General features: G+C 46.7%; 1 pseudogene; it reads right to left on the reverse strand.

Annotated features, from left to right (window-relative positions):
- Nucleotides 1–407: 407 nt before the first annotated feature.
- LOC101080776 lies at nucleotides 408–781 on the reverse strand (annotated as a pseudogene).
- Nucleotides 782–8,630: the final 7,849 nt, after the last annotated feature.

Below are 8,630 nucleotides of genomic sequence, written 5' to 3' on the forward strand. Positions count from 1 at the left end.
GGGGAGAGAGTGAGGAAGAGAATCCCAAGCAGTCTCCTCACTGTGAGTGAAGAGCCCAACATGGGGATCAAACTCAGAAACCTTGAGATCAGGACCTGAGCCGGAAGTCTGACGCTTAAACCACTGAGCCACCCAGGTGCTCCCAATGTTGTTTTTTAAAAAGCATCTGCCAACATCATATACTGGGTCTGATGTCCCATTTTACAGCATAAATAAAAACTCAAGGAAAATAAATGCATTAGCTCCTATGAGGTTGGAAGTGGTATGGATGGTAGGGTGTGGGTGGGCCAGTGGGGGGCAGAGCGAGGGTGGGGGTGGGGGTGGGGGGGCTTACACAAGGAGGGCAGGCTTGGAGCAGACAAGACACAAGAGGTACCTGTGGGGGAATAAGAGTCTTAAGTGTCCTCTTAAGTGTCCTTATGCAAGTCTGGGCTGTCAGGGACCTTGTGGGGGCGGGGGTGGGGGTTGCCCAGCTCTCACCCTCAAGGTCCACTTGTCCCTGGTCTCTCTACTCATTGGCGTTCTTTTTGTCCCATTGCTGATGTAGGTAGCACAAAAGGATGTTTATCTTTTCTGTAACAATGATCTGATCAAATGGGTGCTCCCACATGGGCAGGTAGACTAAGGGACGTCGGTTCGAAGCTTTGCACACTGAGTCAGCATGAAATCGACTAAAGTTGCTTTTGTTGTAGACTGTCAGTCCTTTAAAAAAATCTGCCATCTTCTGTTTCCTCCGTCGCTGCCCCAGCCACCGCCGCCGCCACCACAACCGCCTTCTTAGCTGCCGCCCCACTGTAACTTCCAGCCACGGCACAGCCCACACCTATTTATTTATTTTTTAAAGTTTTATTTATTTAAATAATCTCTGCACCAACATGGGGCTTGAACTCACGAGCCTGAGATCAAGAGTCACAGGCTCTGCCGACTGAGCCAGCCAGGCGCCCCTAAATCATTTCAATTTACTTCTAGTGGCCTCAGCTGATGTTGCCCAGGAGAATCATTAACCATCATTAAACAAATAACCTCCGTTTCTCCTCCCTCACAAGATACCCATGTGAGAAGCAGGTTGAGCCCCAGTCAGTGTTTGGATGTGTGGCTCCTAATCAACACTACTACAGTTGACCTTTGAACAGTACAGATTTGAACTGCATCAGTCCACTTATGTGTGGATTTTTTTTTTTTTTTGATAAATACAATACAGAGCTGTAAATGTATTTTCCTTATGATTTCTTAATGGCATTTTCTTTTCTCTATCTTACTTTATTATAAGAATACAGTGTATAATACATCTAACATACAAAATAAGTGTTAATCAACTGTTTGTGTTATTGGTAAGCCTTCGAGTCAATGGTAGGCTTTTAGTAAAGTTTCTGGTGAAAAATCCAGATCCTATCTGCCAGATCACCAGGGATCCACACTGGAGGAGTCAAAAGATATACATGGATTTTCAACTATGTGGGCGTTGGCACCCCTACCCACTGTGTTGTTCAACTGTACATATTTCTTATTATAAATCACAATATTATACTATCTTTGAAGTAAATTATTTTGGGTATGATATTTAGTACTTTATGAGGGCAGACTATCCCAAATATACTCTAAACATTTGCACAAAATGCATGTAACTATTTTCATGTGATAAAATTTTATTAATTTCTTGTGGTTTAATTCATGATTATTTTACACTTGGTGACATAGGCTGAGCCAGAAGTCATGCCAAATCCCCATCATTTTAAAATCAAACTGTGTCTTATGTTGATTTTTCTTTTGATATAAACATTACATGTTCACTGTAAAAAGAAAAAAATAAGACACAGACAGGCTAAAAGAAGAAAATGCATACTCTTAGCCCATTCTCAGAGTTAACCACTATTCACCACCTGATGTATATTCTCCCAAATCTTTTTCTACGTATGTACATGTGCATGACTGGGTATAAAAAAAAAATACTCATACACCTATAAAACACGAATAAGGCTTTGTCAAGTTAATAGCTACATTACTCATTTCTAATATTTCTACTTTGTAAAATATTTGCCTGTTTTTGTTTCATAATTACCTGTTCTTATTTATGGTGGCTATTCTTTCATTTAGTTCCCTGAAGTTTTATATACATTTTCATTTAAAATCTCTTCAAGATTGTCTCCAGTTCCTTAAATGTACATTTTCTTGTTTAGGGGGTCTGAAAACCACCTTTAGTGTTGTTGGTCTTTCTTATAGATTTTGTAATTCTTATTTGTGGCTCATCTTCCATGGGAGTCATCTTTCTCAGGACTTCTTTATGTGCTCTGGGTGGGAGGGCTTCCTCAAGGGAGGTTTCGGTATTTTCCTATGGGTTGAGGCACTGTCTCCAGACCAAGGCTTAGGCTAGTGGACCAGAACTATTGACTCCATTTTCACACATCACTGGGCAGATGGCTGTGTTGAGCCACACAACCTCTTAGGCTTTTAGTTCATTGGCCATTTAGCTCAAAGGCAAGCCCAGCTGCTCTTTCAGTCCTTGCTGGTTTCCTTGATGGGGGTCTGGGGAAGGCCATCCCCAAATGTGCCACTTTGGCATATTGATTATTTGAAATTAAAGTCACTTAAGAGGGGTTTCTGGGTGGCTCAGTTGGTTAAGTGTCTGACCGGCTCAGGTCATGATCTCACCACTTGTGAGTTTGAGAGCCGCATTGGACTCTGTGCTGCCAGCTCAGAGCCTAGAGCCTGCTTTGGATTCTGTGTCTCTCTCCCTCTCTGTTCTGACCCCCCTCATACTCTGTCTCTCTCTTTATCAAAAAAATAAATAAAGATTAAAAAAATTTTTTTAATAAAATAAGATAAAGTCACGTAAGAAATAGCCAGTGCCAGAAGAACACTCTGACTTGCCCCACCTTTGTCCCCAGAAAGCAGGAAATAAACCTCCCATGTGAAAGGTACCCTCCCTGTACCAGGATGCAAAAAGACATTCTATCATAGGGCCCCCAACAGGCCCACGGACTCCTTCTCTCCAGGATTCCTCCATGACTTTCCCCAGATTGCCTATACAGCCTCTTGGCCCTTCTTGTACCAAAGTGAGGTGCCGGTGACCCTTCTTGGCATCTTATTTTTTAACCTTCTTCTCTCATTCAGCTGCAGGTGTGTGGGGGGGGCGGAGGGGGGTATACAAAGAACATTTCCATTCTGGGATCCTCTGTTTCTTTCCTCTTGACACTTTTTAAGTCTTATGTGGTTGTACTATTTTCCATATTTGGTTGCCTCTGGTTAACTTTTGATCTTTTTTTAACAATTCATTTTTTGATTACTTTAAGGAGTGTGGGCCTGAAGGAGGTTGTGTGCTCTGGCCTCACTTGTACCACATTTCCCCAGAGTCGAAGCAGGTGCAGCTCTCAAGAACTCACAAGATGCCAGGGTCTCCTGGGTTGTTGCTACTGTGAGAGGATGGTATGTGCCCCTCAGGCCACAGACCTCCTCACAGTTGGCCGGTCCATCGGTCTCTCTCTTTTTCTTTCAAGTCCTCCAACCCTCAATTTCTTCATCTGTGATATGAGTTATTGTTGCCAGTAAGCTATGTTGAAACTCTCTCTCTCTCTCTAAAATGAAATTAGACTTCCTTCCTACACCCAAACATAGAGTTTTGGGGCCCAGGATTTCTGAGAGTTTCTGGGGCACAGACTGGCCTGTGCTCTTACTCATCTTCTACTTGTCTTACTGCCATGATTCTGCCTCTGTAGCTCACGACACTAGTGACTTGGTGACTGCCAGGCCTCAGGAAGAGGACACGGCCCTCTCTCCCCCTCAGCCCATCTGGAGCCAGGCTCCACTGACTGGGGAGGAAAGAAAACAGGCTGAGGAGAGTAATTTCCATCTGCCTCAGAGGAGAAGTGACTGGCCTCCATCTGGCAGGGGCCACCTCAGCCCCCACCAGCAGCAGTCTCCAGACCTGCACACTCCCCAGAGACGGGAGGAAATCCTTCCCTCCCCCAGCCCAAAGCACTCTTCTTTGCCAGCTACAGGATGACTGAGAGTGAGAGCACCCCTTTCTGTTAGGGGCAGTCTCCTAACAGAGAAGGGCAAATATTGCTGCTTTTCCCACCTACCTGGGGTCTCCCAGAACATTTTAACCACTTGACAAATGCAGGAGCCATGGACGATTCAAGGCCAATTAAAGTTTCAACCCAGCTCCCCACCACCTTACCACCTCTACAAATATCACCTGTTGGGACAAGGGTAGACCGGAACGGGTAGGCTTAGGAGAAATATTTCCTATTACTGCTTTGGAGAAGCTGCTGTGGCTGTTGCCGACTTCTTTGGTTCTGGGCAGAGAAGGAAGCCAAATGCCTGAGCCAGAGCCTAGTGCACTGACCGGGTGAGGGACTTTAGGCCACCTCAGGGCCTTGAATCCAGAATCAAGAGCCACAGAGAATGAGGAACAGTTGTGGGATCCTCTGTGGGTTAGGATCAGAGACTTCTCTTTACAGCCAGACAAATGGCCATTCCAGAGGGAAATTGGAAATCGTCTTTGGGCCCGAGCCTTTCTTCGTTCCTGCCTTTCTTCAGGGGTTGGAATGTTCTGCAGCACAGACCTCAGGTGGGTGAGATCAGACTCAGAGCTCACAAAAGCCAGCCAGGAAGCGGAGAGCTGGAGCTTCCGAGTCCTATTATCTAACAAGGGTTGGGGGTGGGTGGGATTCGTGCCTACCTGCAGAGAGGCCTCCAAAAATCAACCTTATCTTGACCTTTCCTGTGAGCCAGCACGCGTGCGCTCAAATTTTAACAAACATCATGACCTTTACTTAATAAAGCCCTGGGGGAAAGCCAGGGCAAATGTTCCCACTTTGAAGTGCTTCATAAACCACGTGGCGTCTTCCATGTGTGAGGATGACAGGAGTGGCCCACTGTCACCTGAGTCATTTTTTCCAGATGTGGTGAGGGGAAAACAGCCAGCTGGTGTCACGGGGAAAGTGCTGTATTCAAGTGTTGGTCAGGGTGTTGGCCAGTCACACGGTGCCGTGCCGCTCTTGCTAGTCCCACCTCCTTGCGTTGACACTTCTCACCTGTGATATGGAGATGGCGAGGGAACTAAGCCGTGCCTGGCATTTCTCCCCTAGAATGTGTGCACTCATAGTTGTGAGAGCTCTTGAAAAAAAAATCACATGCCAATGACTTGACAGGCTGCGTAGGGGAACGTACACTGAACTTGGGGTTTAAAGACTCAGGTTGGATCTGAGTACTTCTTAGTTATGTAAATTTAGGCAAGTTACTTAAGGCCTCAAGGCCTCCGTGTCTTCACCTGTCAAATGGGTATAATGCCCTGGACCTGACTCCCTCAAGAGGTGGGTTAAGTGAGATGGAAACGCACAGGAAGTGCTGTTATTTGATGCCGTCACAGGTGAGGTGCTCTTATTTGGGCCACCAGGGCAGGGTCTTTCTTGGCCTCCATCCTCTCTCAAGGGAGAAGAGCATCTGCCAGTTGCCCTAGTAACCTGGACCAACGGCTGGCTTCCTGTAGGGGCTTTCCTGCTCGCACACAGTTTCGGTTTCCCCTCTTAACCCCTGCCAGTGGCTTAGAGTGGTGGTGGAGGGGTGCAGGTTGCTCGAGCGGAGGCCCTCTGCAGACCATGCTCCCTCCACTGGCATCGCTCGCCACGACTTTGCCCTGCTCTGCAAAATGGAAAAGAGAACCTGGTTACGCATCTCACTGGTTTTTCTGCTTTCTTTTCATGACTCATTTTCGGGAGTATTTCAGGTAAACCACTTTTGGTGAAGGTACTTCTTGGCTCAGTTTTCTCCTCATTTTCTCTGAGTCAAGGCTGACAAGTCTGCCTTCTGCGTCCGACCTACCATCTCCAGAAAACAGGCCAGGCCACCGGAGATCACCAGTTGCCTGGGCTGTCTTCAGTGGGGACCCGAAGGGATTTGGGCATCTCTGTAGCAGTAAAATTCACTCACTGGGTGTCCTCCATGAGAAGTGGGAGCCACCTGTCCCCCTTCTGCCTTTCCTTACAGGCAACTGGCACTGGCTGAAATCTCTCCATTGGCGACTCACTTCTTTGTGTCTGAGTCCTATATTCAATATAAAGGCCCTGGGCATCACTATAGTCTTCAGGAGTAACACTTCCTATTCCCAGAAAGTCAGGGACCAGACTAGAAGGACTTTGTAACTTCCCCAGGTTTGCTGTTCTTACTATCCTGTGTTTCCTATAATCATTATCTGTGAAACCCATGAAACAAAAAAGGCCTATGTGTTTTATCCATGGGGGAGCCATAAAAGGGTTTTGAGCCCGAGTCCTCTGTACATGCAGATTTCCTTGAGAGGTGGGTGGACCAGCTGCCTGATGAGAAGGAGGCAGGCCTAGTCCCCAGACTGCATGGAGGCAAGAAGTCCTAGGGCACTGATACAGGACCTTGGGGCCCGTAAGCCCGACCTGTAGGGAGGCTGTGTGTGAGTTTCTGATCTCTCCTAGCCAGGTATTTATAAAGAGCAGGGAGCACTTCACACACTTACTTAGTTCTTGCGGGAATGGTCTCTGAGACTGGCTTGAAAGACATTTATCCAGTGATCAGAGAGCTCTCAAAACTGACTCCTCACTTTAAGACTGGGAGGTGGTACTGTTATATTATCTTCATTTTACAGATTGGGAAACCAAGGAGCAATAACCTGGATTAAGAATCTCAGATTCAATTGGCTTTTAGTGAACTGTGTTGCACGTCAGGCATCTGGCAGATGTTTTCCCAAGGACTATCTCCTGTAATCCTCCCAAGAACTTGGTAGTGTCTGTAGGCTCTATTATCCCTGGTTTACAGGTGAGGCATGTGTAGTCCTGTAATATTGTGATTTATAATAAGAAATTTAGGGGTGCCTGGATGGCTCAGTCAGGACAGCATGCGACTCTAGATCTCAAGGGCCTTGAATTCAAGCCTCACATTGGACATGGAGCCTACTTTAAAAAAAAAAAATGAAAGAGATATATATTTGATCTTTGTCATTACTCTGTTTTCGAGATTGCTGATCTTTTATTTTTTCTGAATCATCTAATCTGCTATTGATTCCCTGGTATATTTTTCATTTCAGTTATTGTATTCTTTAGCTCTGATTGGTTCTTTTTTATATGTTCTGTCTCTGTTAAAGTTCTCACTGTGTTCATCTGTTTTTCACTCGAGTTTGGTAGTTTCTTTATGTCTATTACTTTGAAGTCTATCTGGTAGATTGCTTATCTCCATTTCATTTAGTTCTTTTTCTGAGGTTTCGTCTTGCTCTTTTGTTTGGACTATATTCGTCTCTCTCCCTGTTTTGCCTAACTCTCTTTGTTTCGGCGTATTAGGTAAATCAGTTATGTCCCCTGGTCTCGAAGGACTAGCTTTATGTATAAGGTGTCCTGTGGGGCCCAGTAGTGAAACCCCCTCATCACTGGAGCAGGGTGCCCTAGGTGTTCATGCATGCATCCTCCTGTTGTAGCTGGACCCAGATTCGTACGGACTTGCCGGGGCAAGGGGCTGTCCCCCAGCTCGGCTGTCTGCAAGGGTTGGCCATGACTACTACCAGTGTGCTGGTGGGCGGGGTGCAGGCCTTCAGTGCAGCTGGCTGACAGGCCTGGTGGCTGCAACTGTCACCAGTGCTCTAGTGTGCAGGGCAAGCTTCCCAGGCCAGGGGGCCTCTTGGGAGGGCAGGTTGGGTGGGGCAAGTCCACATAGGAACGCTGGAGCGGGGCGAGTGGTGCTAGCAAGTTAGACGGACAGTGTGGGAACTGGCTCCCACCAGTGCTGGCCCAGCTAAGTAGAAGGGGAATGAGAAAAACATGGTGCCCACCAGCGCTCTGTCCCCAGAGAATGTGCCAACTGATCCCTGCTTCTTCAGCACATGCCCTAAAATTAGTAAATAAATTTCCTTCACGTGTAACCCAGGTGCTTTTCAAACTGCTGCCTTTGTGTTGGCTCTCCCAGCTAGTGAGCTCGTGTGCACCCTTGGAGAACAGTCTTGGTTTGCCCACTGCACTCTAGCTCTCCCAGACAGAAGCCCTGTTGGTTTTCAAAGCCAGACTTTATAGGGACTCATCTTCCCGGAGCAGGTCCCCTGGGCAGGGGTGCCTGATGTGAGGCTTGGACACATCATCCTTCAGGGAGGGACTCTGCTGTTGCGATACCCCTCCTCCTTGTGGGTCCCAGCACCAGGGCTATGCATCCTGACTGGACCACAACTCTGCCCCTCCTACCCGACTTGATGTGGCTTTTTCTCTATCTCCTTTGTTGTGTAAAATCTGTTCTGCTAGTCTTCAGTTCGTTCACAGAGATAGCTATTCTATATGTAGCTGTACTTCTGATGTGTCTGTGGGAGGAGGTGAGCTCAGGATCTTCTTGTTCCACCATCTTGATCTCGCCTCAAGATTGATTCTTGCACTGGCTGAAATCTACCCATGAGAGTCTTCTTCTCGATGATTTGTATTTTTTGTGGCTAACAAAGGTCTTGTCAGATCTGATTACAGCGTCATATTTTTAATAATCGTGGCAGCTAGCTTTTATTGAGTGTTTACTCTGTGCCAGCGCTGTTCCCAACGCATCACTTACTGCATTAGCCCACTTAATTCTCACAACCACTCTGCGGTGGGAACTATTATCATGCCCATTTTACAGATAAGGTAACAAAGGCCCAG

This window comes from Felis catus, chromosome A3 (assembly GCF_018350175.1).
Source record: "Felis catus isolate Fca126 chromosome A3, F.catus_Fca126_mat1.0, whole genome shotgun sequence".
NCBI lineage: Eukaryota > Metazoa > Chordata > Mammalia > Carnivora > Felidae > Felis > Felis catus.